This window comes from Anastrepha obliqua, chromosome 3, assembly GCF_027943255.1.
Source record: "Anastrepha obliqua isolate idAnaObli1 chromosome 3, idAnaObli1_1.0, whole genome shotgun sequence".
Taxonomy (NCBI): Eukaryota; Metazoa; Arthropoda; class Insecta; order Diptera; family Tephritidae; genus Anastrepha; species Anastrepha obliqua.
Window position 1 is genome coordinate 55,788,195 of NC_072894.1, and position 13,858 is coordinate 55,802,052.

Genomic DNA, 13,858 nt, shown 5'->3' on the forward strand with positions numbered 1-13,858 from the left:
TATTATTCATGAAGTATTAAAGATATATACAATATTTAAAATTTTTTTTACATAAAAGTATGTACAAAGCTATCAGTCGCAATTACTCAATAAGCTGTGTAGTCTCCATCGTTGTCGAGTATAGCCTGACATCTTCCCGGCAAGCTTTAAAGCTTTTCTACATAGCTCGTCGACAAAGGGAACCAAATTTTGCGATCTTGATGCACGAGTTGCTTTAAATCGTGGACTGGCCTTCCGACAAGATGCGTTTTCATAATTCCCCACACATATTCAATGGGCTTGGCGTCTAGGGACTGGGAAGGCCAGTCCATTACTGTGATTTGTTTTGTGCTTTCTCAATGTGCTTTTTGAGAGTAAAGAGTCCCGTTTAAAAAGTTGGACAATCATTTTATCCTGCTTTTTCGCCGTCACTACCTCCAAGCCGCGCTCGGAAAAGTCATCAAGATTTTTGTACACCTTATGTCGTTGATTCCACATCCGTTTACGGGAAGTTACGAACGACACTAACCTGAGTTAGCACCACTGGCGTCGTAGCCCTTGAGTGGGACTATTACGCAGCAAAAAGCAGAACGAAATATATCTTGAAGTAACAAGAAAAAACCGGTTCTTTTCTTCTGAATCAGACTGTAAATTAGAATATTACAGAAAACGGTTTCTTGCCTTCTAATTCATAGTTCAACTTAATGCCATTCTATTTCTAAATATTAATTTCATGAAACTAAAACTTAAGTTCTGCTATTCAATTACATTTTGCCTTTCATTTGTATTTTGAATGATCGCGCCGACGGTATGCCGCGTTTTCTGTATATAAAAATAAATTTCGTGGATTTGTTGTATGGCGAAAATAAGCAAAAGCGTCGAAAAAAAAATTATAAGAAATCAATGGAGTTTACAATCCAATTTAATTATTTTGAATTCATATCAAGTGTCTTTTTTATTGTTCGGTAGACTTTAAAGAAACCTTTTCCCCCCAAAACAGTTCAACAAATGGGTTGCCCTTCTGAAGATAATTATATACATCTTTTTTTCTTCTGGATTCGGGCGATAACGCTTATGCCATTTTGGCCGTTTGACATCACTTAGCTAAAGAAGCTGCTGGATCTTTATTCGCTTCGATATGTCCAAGTCGTCGTAAAAGTCACACAGTTCCTTCTTCTTACGGTATTCGCAGTCGCTAACGGGCAAAAGCCCAAAAATCTTTTTTTCTCTTAAACAGTCTAAGTTTCTGCGCCATACGTTAGGACGTGTATGATGAGAACCATATAGAGTGTTACTCTTATTTGTCGACAGAGGACTTTACTACTCAATTGCCTACTTACTGCAAAGTAGCACTTGTTGGCAAGAGAGATGCTACGTTGGATTTCAAGGCTGACATTGTTATCGGTGGTAATGCTGGTTCCTAAATAAACGAAGTCTCTTACAACCTCGAAATTATAACTGTCAACAGTGAAGTGGGTGCTGATACGCGAGTTCGCCGCATTTTTTTTTGATGACAGGAGGTACTTCGTTTTGTCCTCATTCCACCAGACCCATTCGCTTTGCTTTTTTATCCAATTTGGAAAAGGCAGAACTAGCAGCGCGGTGCTTAAGGTCGATTATGTTCATATTATGCATATGACTCGGATTGTGCCCGACCGCAATGTAACCGTAGGCAGCAACCTTTCTTTGAGCAGCACCATGACATTCCTCGTCGAGTCGTATCAGTTGCTTTTTTGGGCTCGCCAAAATCCAATTTTTTTTCGGTGGCGGTACGTAAAATACGAGACAGTTCTCTCAGAGAGCAGGGGTGAGAGTAGAGCGGCTATCTGTTGCGGTTGTAGCTTCCCGATGTCGTACATTCTTTGCGACGGCGGATATGTGTCTTGTGCTGACCAGAGGCGTGTGCCTAATGCGGTTGCAACAAGAAAATGATCGTACGATCATCTATTGCGGTCAGGGGACAGCCAAGTATGTAGCTTGGTGTATTTTTTATGCGGAAATGTGATGCTGCAGAGCCCCGGTGAAGTCGATCAGCCTCCGTTACCGAATGGTCCGTTTCTAACTTCGGGACTAAAAATTCCCTTCTTGTCCACCTTGGCATTGAAGTCGCCAAGCTAGATTTTTATATCGTGGCAGGAGCAGCGCTCATAGGAACGTTGCGGGCGCTCATAGAAGCAATCTTTGGCCGTATCGTGTAACACTAGGTCGAAAACATTAGTACAATACTAATCTGTAGGAACAGAAGTCAAAACTTTCTTTGGCACAGGGAAGATATTTGGTTTTTTCCATGCCGCGGAAAAGCATCACTCTGATATACATATATATTTGGCACTTACATCCCCCTAAGGGGCCTCGGTAGTCTAGCTCTATCGTAGGTGCACTAACCATCCCATAGGTTGTGGGTTCGAATCCCCCGTAAAGCACGGTCCTCGCACGTTTCCAAAATTTACCTACTTTCCCTGTTTCTAACAAAAAAACAAAAAAAATCTCATTCCCCAAACCCAAAAATCTTATCCATTTCATTCCGCACAAGCAAAAACCAACAGTTACACATTGGATCAGTGGCACCAGCAAGAGGAAGCGGGCAACCGCGGTAATAGCGCAGACTAACTAAATTTAGAGAAGTCCTCAACCATCTGTGTGATCCTTCTGCAGAAAAATGTGAAACATAGATGGCGCCCCAAGCAGTAAGAAGGCGTTGTTCTTAAGCAACGACAGGTGGGCATTCGCACTATTTAGGACTGGTAGCGGCAGGCTAATCAGAAACCAAATAGATTAACGAAACCAACGCAAGGCAAGTCTTGTCGAGGACCTATGCTCCCGAGAGAAGTGAACAAAGAAAAAAAAACATCCGCTACGTAAGGAGTTTGGCCGAGCTCCGTCGGCTATTTATGCTGTGCGTTTTGATGTTTTTCCGTAAATGGAGCGGCCTACAGTTTTATGCCGCCCCCGCATGGTAGATGGTTTCTTATGAGAAGCGTTTTCCTGGTAGAAATACACTCGGGGATTTGCCATTGCCTGCCGAGGAGCGACCGTTATTAAAAAAAAAATTGTTTCTCTCATTTAGAGTTTCTTGCCCGGTGCATCGAACCTGTGCACTTTTGAATGGTAGTCACGCATCAACCTAAGGCGTCCGACGGCTTGTTAAGTTTCATAATTTCCTTAGTAGAGGAAATTTTCATAATTTCCTCAGAGGCGATCAAATTTCACTTCCGCTCTGACAACTAAGAGCTCACGATGTATTATATATTATTTTATCTTATCCTAAATTCTCATTAAGCTAAAAGATGTGCATTACAGGTGTTGCGCGCTCACCAATCCTTCGCTGGTTCGAACTTGTACGCTGCTTGTTACCCTGTGTAAGGCAGATGAATATCCAATCAGTGCTTCCATAATCATTATCATACATTAGAAGAGGGCCCAGCAAGCTACTCACTTTTGTTCTAACCTCAGGATATAACTGAGTAGCTTCCCTTTGTGATTTGTATAGTATCTTAATTTTACAGTAATTTCATATAAGTGAAAAATATATCTACTTTGGTCTAAATAGGCAAATCAACTAATCTCTTTTAAGCTTACAATGTAATTAGTCACTGCTAAATAACTAAAAACTGCTTATTGTTGTCATCACCACCACCTCAGTGTCTAAAGTGCTCAGCGGTGTTGCGTAGGTAGACTGTAATCTGTACAATGTATGTAACTGCGTGCAGAGGTATTGGTATAGGCTTAAGAAGGTTTAATATCGTTCACCAATCTTAACCACCTGCACGTCGTATCTTAACTGCTAAGTAGAAGTATGTAATTTTACATTTATTTTCTACGGTGAAAATTATGACACAAAGGTTTGAGTTGACACATTAATTTTTTGAGCTTTAATTCTTAACAGCATTAAGCTAGTTCGTGTATCCTCAAAAGGGCAAAGGGAGCATGGCTGTTTGCAGACGTGCGAAAACCTACGAAACGAACGAAAATTAGAAGGTGTAGTGGCCCAGGCATGTAATTTTGTGTGTAAAGCCTGTAGTTAATTAGGTGGTTAGGCATACACATATATTTGTGTAATACATACTTATGTGTGCTTGTTTGTGTAGAAGAAAATCGTACATATACGCAATTTTGTACAGAGCGCCAGAGTTTATTAGCATTTAAATTATGCTCAGAGGAATATAAATACAAACATACACTTATGCAATTTATATTAATTACTTAAAAAGGGATTGGCAAGGACTTAGGAGTAAGAGACTATTATAATATATTAAATGTATAAGTACGAGTATGTTTCACATAGCTTATGTACCAGTGTACGGATGAGGTTATTTCGTAAAAATGTACGAGGGCGGTTCAAATAGTACCTATGTTGATGACTGAGGGCGTTCCCGAGGGAGTTGGTATTATCATCGTGTGGTGCCACCTATCAAACGAAGGCAAAACGAATTTCAGACTGATTGATAGGTCAGTTTGGGTTTGGCAGATATTCGAGTAAGATGTGTTTCGTGATTTTCGCTAAGATGGACAAAGAGCAGAATCGTTCGGTAATTCGCTTTTTGTTTTTGGATGGTAAAAAATGTGAGGAGATAAAAGCGAAGTTGGATGCTGTCTATGGGACGCTTCGCCCACAGTTAGCTATTGGTGAAATGAATTTAAACATGGGCGAGCATTCGTTCCTTATGAATAGCGACTAGGAGGCAGACGTGGTTACCGAGAAAATCATTCAAAAAGTCGACGACATGATTCTCGCCGAATGACGAACAAAAGTGCTCAAAGCAACAGAGACCATAGGTGTGTCGACCGGGACGGCAATTAATATTTTACGTGAAAAGTTGGCGATTCAAAATTTGTCAGTCCGATGGGTGCCGCGATTGCTCACAAGTAAAAACAAACGGAAGCGGCTGTTAACTTCGAAGTAGTGTTTGGAGTAATTTAAGCGAGATCCAAAGTAATTTTTGCGTCGAGTTGTCACCGTTGATGAAATCTGCATTCATCATTACACACCAAAAACTAAGCAATAGTCAAAACAATTGATTTCTCCCAATTAATCTACTCAAAAGAAGGCGAAGACAGTCCCATCGGCCGGAAAGGTCATGGCGACGATTTTTTGGGATGCGAACGGCGTCATCCTCATGGATGTTTTAGAAAAGGGAAGAAAGATCACTGGACAGTACTACAGTGAGTTATTGGACCGCTTTTACAAAAAAATCGAAGGAGACATGACCGTATTTGGCGAAAAGTAAGATGCTGTTTCACCACCATAACGCACCAGCACATTCCTCCGGAGTTGTCCCCGCCTAACCGCATGAATTGCGTTATGAATTGCTGCCGCACCCCTCGGATTCACCTGATCTGGCTCCCTGCGACTTTTTCTTGTTCCCTAACATTAACAAATGGCTCACGGGGAAGAAATTTAGTTCTAAAGAGGAAGTTATCACCGCGACAGACGTGTATTTTGGAGAGTTCGACAAATCCTACTTTTTGGAGTGATTAAAAAAATGGCCGGAGTGTTGGCAGAAGTGTATCTTTCTAAAAGAAGACTATGTTGAAAAATAAAACAAATTTTTTTTGAGAGAATGGTGTCTTCATTTCTAACACGGGTACTTATTGAACCCCCCTCGTATATTAATGCAAACGCGACACACGTGCGCACGAGTAAATCCGAAATCTTTTCATGGCATTGCTCTGCTTATTCTGTAATTTTGTCTATTACAGTGTCATCCATAAATCCAGCACACAAGTGTAAACCTGTATAAAGCTATATCTTTGAGTTAGGGCAGTATCTATTTATGTTTTGCTCGGGTTATTTATGTGTTAATAAAACTGTAATAGTGAAATGGCGAAATTTGTGGTTAGCATAACTTTTGTGTCACAATGTGCTTTTTCATTCTTCTCCACTAGCGAAAGGCAGAGAGTGCGCAGGTGCTTAAAGAGCACAATACGGAAGCATAACAAGTAGAGCGAGAAAAACATTCGATTTGATTTCAGCAGTCGTACAAAGGAACAAGAAGTGTCCTTCGGAGGACACACTGACGTGTGAGTCACCCCACAAAATATTTGATGGGCTGCAGTTTGTTTATTTCTAACATCTGGAAATATACCGTTAGTTATTTTAGCAACTCTTATTCTTCGAATGCAGTAAGTTCTCAGTACTTGTTGCGCACCGAATTTATGCAGATCTAAAAAAGTGATTGGATGAAATTTACTTCAGTATGTAGTTCGCGTAATTTTACACGTAGCAATACAACGTAGCATAAGCTTTATCCCAACACCGGATAGTTCCGAAAAAGAGCCAAAATGGTACTTTTCCAACAACCTTGCTCTACTCCTAGCTAAGGCTGGACAATTACAGAGGAAGGGCTATACTGTTTCTTCCTCTTCCTCATCTCTACAACTTCTGTAATATTCAGGCGAAAATACTCGTAGCCTAGAAGAGTGCCTAAATAACAGCCAATGACCGTTGATACAAGCCAGGACTTTCGAGATGTTTTCTCTTGAGAGGTTGAGCAATTCTCCTAATCTTCTCTTGACTATTTTCGGCCAAATTGGCCTGGTAGTAAGATACGTATTTTCTTCTCTCCACGACCTATTGGCTTCCTGGAGAATATTATTTTTTATCCTTATTTTACAAGGTTAACTGTGAATAAATTAAATTCAGCAATTAATTTTAAATTAATTTCATCTAAATACTTTAAATAATAGCTTTAACTTTGTTTGGGGTGAAATTTACCCCAGTGTATTGTGTAACATAAAAAAATATATATCTACCGAAGATTGAAAAATATCGATGTTTAAAAATGACACTTAAATAATGTGTCGTCATCACTAATCACTATTAACCGCGAGCGTTTCCTTTTTAGAAAGATATCCTCATCCTCTGAGCATTTTTCTGTATTAATTTCAGTTCCACGCTCTACCATTTGCAAAAATTCTGTTATTTGAGATTGCTTGCTTTTAGTTAATAGTTATATTGTGATAAGCACTTGTGAAGTTCTATTTTAAAATTTGTGTTCCTTTCATTTGAACGATATTTATTTAAGAAATATGCTCTAACTGTACGGCTAAGCGTAGGCCTTTTTTATGCTTTGTAGAGTAAACTTTTTAACCATTTCGTCTTCAGCTATGTTATCATCCTTCGATTTATCATGGATTCCCGATATCATTTCTACCAAACTTGCTTCATAAATTTCTTCATTCACCAGTAATTCTTGAATATCTTGTGCATCCATATCGTCAAAATCTTCCCCCCTAGAGACTTAGCAACTCCCATTATTGTATCAATTCTGTTTTCTGTTTCAAATTTTCACTTTGAATTGACTCCGGCCATATTTTTTTCCAACAACCATTTAATATTGTTGGTTTTATTTCGCTGATAGATGAGTTTATTAGATTAATGCAGTTCGAAATTGTGAAGAGTTTCCACGCCTCCTTGACGTCCCTAGATTTATCATCAATTTTGTCCAAAATTAATTGTAATGATCTCTTTATGTAATTGGTTTTAAATGTAACTATAATTCCTTGATGTAACGGTTGAAGTAAAGCAGTTGTATTTATAGGTAAAAAAAAAACATTTTGACATTTGGGTTATTTAAATCTTACTGATGGCAGAGTGTATTATCCAATATAAATAGAACTTTAAAGTCGTAATTTTTCTGTTTTAAGTAGTTTTCCATACTTGGAACAAAACAGTTTAAAAACCATTTCTTAAATAATTCACTAGTCAAACAAGCTTCCTTATTTGCTGCCCAGTATATCGGTAAATTACCCTTATTTAAGGTTATCAATGCACCAGGATTGGAAGACTTATAAACCAGTTTTACCATGTGTTCGCTTGAAGTATTATTGCACATAAGTAATGTTACACGACCTTTTGATATCTGGATACCTGGCGCAAGTTTTTCGCCTTTAGAAATATAGGTCCTCTTGGAAATTTTTTTCCACCAACGAGCAGTCTCGTCGGCATTAAAAACCTAGATATTCACCTCCTTCAATAATTCTTTTCAATTCGATTGGATAAATTTCGGCGGCTTCTTTATCGGCTGATGCACTTTCACCTTCTATTTTTAGGTTTTGTACCGATAAGCGATTTCTCATACGATCAAACCAACCATTGCTGACTACAAAATCTGGATTACTAGCAGCTTCTCCGTTTTCCTTTAAGTAGCCGTAGATTTGCAAGGCTTTGTGTTTAATAGCATTGGTGCTCAGTGGAATCCGTTTTTTTAAACAGTCTTCAATCCAGATTCTAAGGGCTCTTTCCATCTGCTCAATTATTGCTGACCTAGGCCGAGATGCCATGTTTGAGGAGATAGAACTGCCAGGAATAGCAACGGAATCTCTAATGTTCTGTTGATTTTTCTTATGGCCGTATTGTCGTTTCAGTTAAATTCAATGATTTGGCGACATATGATATCTTTTCGCCCTTTTTGATCCGATCTAAAACTTGTAATTTTGTTTCCATGGAGATGATACATATGTCTTTTAAAAAAATTTTGTTTTATTTTCGCCAGACATAGCTCAGGGCTACAAATTATATTAATTCCTAGAAATAAAAACATAAATACTATTATTTCTTTAAACAATTTTGAGTACTACTTACCCGAAAATGTTAAATATATGTTACTAGAAGAGAGACACAGTTACACTATTAAAGCATACTTAGGTATTGATAGTTCACGAGAATTCTGCAGGAAAATCTGATAGTATGTACATACGCCCTCGATTGAAAAATGTCAAATGAGATATCTTTCGCACTTAACAGTTTTATCACGTTTATTGAGCTGTTGTACGGGGATTTCCCTAATTTCAAGTTAGATAAAGTTCGCTTTTAATAGCTTTTATGTTTTATTAGGGTTTTGCTCAATTCTCGAACCGTGTTAGATTGAATCCGTGCTATAGAAGTGCCGTGTTATGCGGAGGTTAGCTGTATTTTAAAGTGAGCTATTTTGCACCCGTCGTATTTCGTAATTCAGCAATAAAATACGTGTTCCATACTTTTGTACGGCTCGTTTTGCAAATAGTAATTTTTTCAGATTCCATTGCAGAGCAAGTGACAGTGATTGTGTAAAAGTAACTTTCAATATTCCAATACGTAATTTGCATCGGGATTCAATATTTTGTGTCGTAATTCCAAGTTCGCTCCCTTGACTAGAGTCCTTGTGTGCATGATAACAAGAGCCTCTGTGGAATTGGAGTATAGCCATCTGTCATTTCTGCGGTTGGTCTTTTGGCCTTGGCAAATAAATTTTTGGTCAGAAGAAAGTCAACGTCTTAGGCGCATCTGCAAAGTATTTAATTTTGTTTAAGAAGGGTTTTTGATCGGATAACTCGTTCTTTTCGTGTTTGCTCCGACCTAAACTGTTTTATGCGCATGAAGTCGGATTTATACGTGATATCTTCATGGGCAACTCGGCGGATAACCCCTTCAGAAACATTAAGCTTCCCCGCAAGGGCTCTCATTAATTTAGAATAACCCTATCTTCAATGATCGCTTGCACTTGTTGAATAAATTCTGCAGATCGGTAAGCGTCAGAACGTTTCTTTATTCTGTTTCGCGGCGAATCTTATGAACGAGTAAACGGGTACACTTAAGAATATTCGTGATTTTTAAATCGGAGCGTTATGAACATATAGCGACGATTACTGCCTGCCTCTTCATTTCTTGAATTAAGTTGTAGTTCTCCATGTCTTATTTGAAAAAAGAAAAAAAAAAAAATTTCGTTAAAAGTATACATTGTCTCTGTTGACAAAATTAGGTTTTACATTTAAAGTTTCTCGTGCGCATTTGCTAGTCGTAGATTTTGTTTCCGTTACAATATTCGACATTTGCCACGTGATTCACCAAGTAAAGATGTGATTCGCTCATGGGTACGAAGGTTCGGGGCAACAAGTTTGGTGACAAACAGCTTCCGGCTGAGGTTCAGTCGGAAACCCAAAACAAAGGCAAATATTGAACTCATCGCCACAAGTTTGCACGATAGTCGGCAAAAGTCCGTGCGCAAGAGAGCGGCTGCTATGGGACCTCCAAAAACTACTGTGTATGAAATATTAAGACTTGACCCCTTCAAAATCCATATAGCACAAGCCTAACGATTACAATTTGCGTAAAAATTTCTGCGAGGCAATGTTGGTGCGTTTTCGTACCGAAATTAACCCCACTTCGGGAGTGATGAAGCCCATTTGCATTTAAATAAAAGCCTAAATAAGCAAACTTGCCATTACTGGCCACCTAAAGGGCAGAACTCACTGTTAAAATGTGAACAGCCGCTTCCCAGTCCAAAAGAGACGGTTTGGTTGCATTGTCAAGCAGTGGAATAATTGGGCCATATTATTTTGAAAATTGGAAATTACTTCGGACGTTGTCTCTTAGCGGCACATGCTGAACGATTATTTTCTGTCAATAATGAGAAATACGCTCACATGGTTTCAGGATGTTGGCGCCACATGGCCCACTGACAGTGAGACTATAGCAAAAAATAATTCAACTTTCCTTCTATGAAATAAATCATACGCATTGGACTCCTCCGTTTCCCTTTGAATGTTTAAATTCTTTTAAAAAATTAAATTGATTAGAAAATGAAAAACTGAGTATACGGCATTACAATGTAAAATCTATATTTTTAGGTGCCGATTCGTTACATTTCCTGGATAGCGAAAAAAGTTTAATTTTGGCCGTACGGTGCCAAATGTATATTCTGCATATGTCCTTTCCAGGTATGCTCGTAACAACTCAGCAACATTTCATCGCAAACCGATAAATTGTGTAGAAACGTATAAATTGCAGAAACGCAAACTCTCAAGCATTATGTCGTCCGAGTTGAGTCGAATCGTCCAACTGTGGAAATATACCTATCTTTAACTATCTAATTCATAACGTTGCCTTAATCTGAGTCCCGGAAAATAGGAACATTGTTGGAAACGAAAAAGTGGACGAACTGGCAGAGGGAAATTTGCCATGAAGAACATTCCTGAAAATCGGTATTCACACCACTATCTGCGAACCGCCGATTATAGATGGAGAGACCAGGCAACAAGCAAAGTTGGCAGAATATTGTGGCCCACGTGCAACCACAAACAATCGTCAACACTGACAAAGGAAGGGATGCTTACAGATTCACGGCAGCGATAACTGGCTTCGGGTCCATAGGAGAGGAAAGAGGAAACTATCTTCCCCTTTTTCTGTAAATGTCCTGCACTATGGAAGGTGAAGATGTTAACCTTTGGCAAACCGCATTTCAAAAACCTCGAAGAGCGGGCTGGTATAGACTCCAGAATCACCACTTGAATCAACTAACAATCGAATATATTTATAGCTATCTAATTTTAAATCAGACTAGAATCTCAATTTTAGTTGTGTAATTTTAATTCAGGTATTGCTTTTATTCTACGTGATTTAAAATGTAATTAAACGAGCTTGTATGCAAAATCGTAAATGGTAAAGCCAGAGCTTTGCCACGCCTTTAGTTTTGTTTTATGAAACTCGCAAAATAGCTCTTGCAACAATTTAACTTCCAAAGCATTTCAATTATTCACTGAAGAACGGTAATCAACTCTACAAATCCACTTAAACACAATGTAATGTAATAAAAGAATACAAATACACGTACAAACGTACGTGTCTATGTGTGTGTCGAGGTATGCACGCATGGTAAAAATGCAATGATAAGAGTACCAAGCGCGACTGAATTAGTATACCCAGCGGTAAAAATATCTCAATTAAAAAAATTAGACGCATTGAGGTGCTACAAAAGTTGGAAAAAATTTCAATTGGAAAGATTATTTTTCATGGCTAGACTCATTTCAGAAGAAGATGCAGAGAGTAAGTAAGTAATGCGCCAAACCACACAACCGACCATGTTGTGGAAGCAGGAGTCTGTGCTATAAAATCTTGAAGGCTTACCAGCATGGGGCAAGAAAACTTTCAGGTCAATAAGCTATACTTGAGGCAGTATGGAGGCAATGTAACGACCAATGAACACTTTTACATCCACTCATTTTGCAGTGTGCGGATCTTTTGCCTCAAAAGCGCGCAAAGCTAGATCCATTTCGGCCCGGGAGTGCCCTCAACAATAAACTGAAATCGCATTAATGATTAGGGTGTAGCTCACATGAGTACGCGGCCATGCTGCGTATATAAGTAAGCGTAACATAGTGACAGATATCCTCGCCACGAAAGGGACAGCCTGGGCTTAGGATCTTTCCACAAAGTAGAACGGAGTGCCATTGGGCCTCTTATTATATCTGGATGAATAAAAAGCTCCGAAATTACTAAACGAATGCGGACGGTAAGAGACAAGCGAAAGCTTTTACTCCGAAATTGTTTGCAAGGATATCTGAAACACTTCTTAGCTCTCTCTAAAGGCTCACTACAAAGTTATGGAGTATCATATTTCGCCTACTGTGCGAACTTAACTTTGTTAAGACTTTGTCAAACCCAAAAGTTGTTTTTTTAGGATCACTGTATCTAGGAGCACACACCTTTTTTCACTGTTATTAACTCTTTTGGTTGCTGGGTATGCATACATACATCATAGTCCGTTTGCATGCACATTAGGGTGAGACAATTTTTTTTCGATATCGTTCTCAGCAAATTTGAATTCTACATGAAATTTTAATACAAAAAGTCTACTAGAGCATTATTCTAAAACCAATTTCGATGCCAAAAAAATTAGAAGCAGGTATCTTGAATTGATTTGAAGTTAATACTAAGAAGAGCATAAGCTTGAAACCTTAGGTGCGAAACACCAATTGATAGAAAGAAGTTTTTTAATAGCGATCATTGCTCGGCAGGCAATGATAAACTTTTCAAGCGTATTTCTGCTATGAGGAGTTCGGCCACACCCCCTGGAAATGGTGTAATCGTCAATTATAAATGGGGCTATTTTGAGAGCCTGAGAACTTAAAATGATAATATAAAACACAAATATTTTGTTAGTAGAAAGGTTCAAGGCATTTATTTAGTTTTTTGAATATAATACCCGACATATGTCTGTCGCGGGTACGCGTTAAAAGGCTACATTTTCCAATAAATCTGAATAATAAGTCTAAATGGGCCAAATCAGCAAACATACGACACAAACTATATCCTTTGGTTTAATACTTGCAATAGCTATATTGTACTTCTGCTCAAATATGAACGAGACGTTATCAATAAAACGGTCCGCGGATGACATATGGCAAAAATAAATTTTTTGTTTTTTGGTAGGACTGTTATAAGCTTACATGGCAAATTTCAGCGTGATATGTCACATAGTTTGTTTTCTGTGCTACTGTAAACAAGTCAAACTCGAGTGTATTCTTCGAATTTAACGATGGAAATTAAAGTTGAACAAAGAATTTGTTTGAAATTTTGTTATTCCAACAAAATTTCGGCTTCAGACGCCTTAAAAATGTTGCAGAAAACCTATGGGGACTCTGCTCTATCGTAACAAAATATTTTCCAATATTCTCTAAAATAAAATAAATATATGTGCTGGAAAAATTATCGGAGACCATCAATGCGGTATCAGGGCAAAGCCATCAACAATTGGCCAATGCTTATCGCTGCCCCAGATATTTGAAAAATGTCACGAAAAGAAGATTATGCTATGTTGTCTTTTTATGAACTTCAAATAAGCGCTTGACAAACTTAATAAAAGAAAACATATTGAACATCATTTAAAGATGTTAGGTATACCTTGTAAGGTAGTACGTCTAATTGGCATAACTTTAATAAAGTGAGAATCCAAGATAATATCAAATCCACACAAATTTGTGCCTATGCGGATGGCATCCTAATTGTAGCCAGTAACAAACAGGTTCTACAAGAAACATTTTTGCGTCCAGAACCATCTGCTAGGATGGCAGGACTTATCATCAACAAGGAAAACGCCAAATATATGGAAGGTGCAGCGCA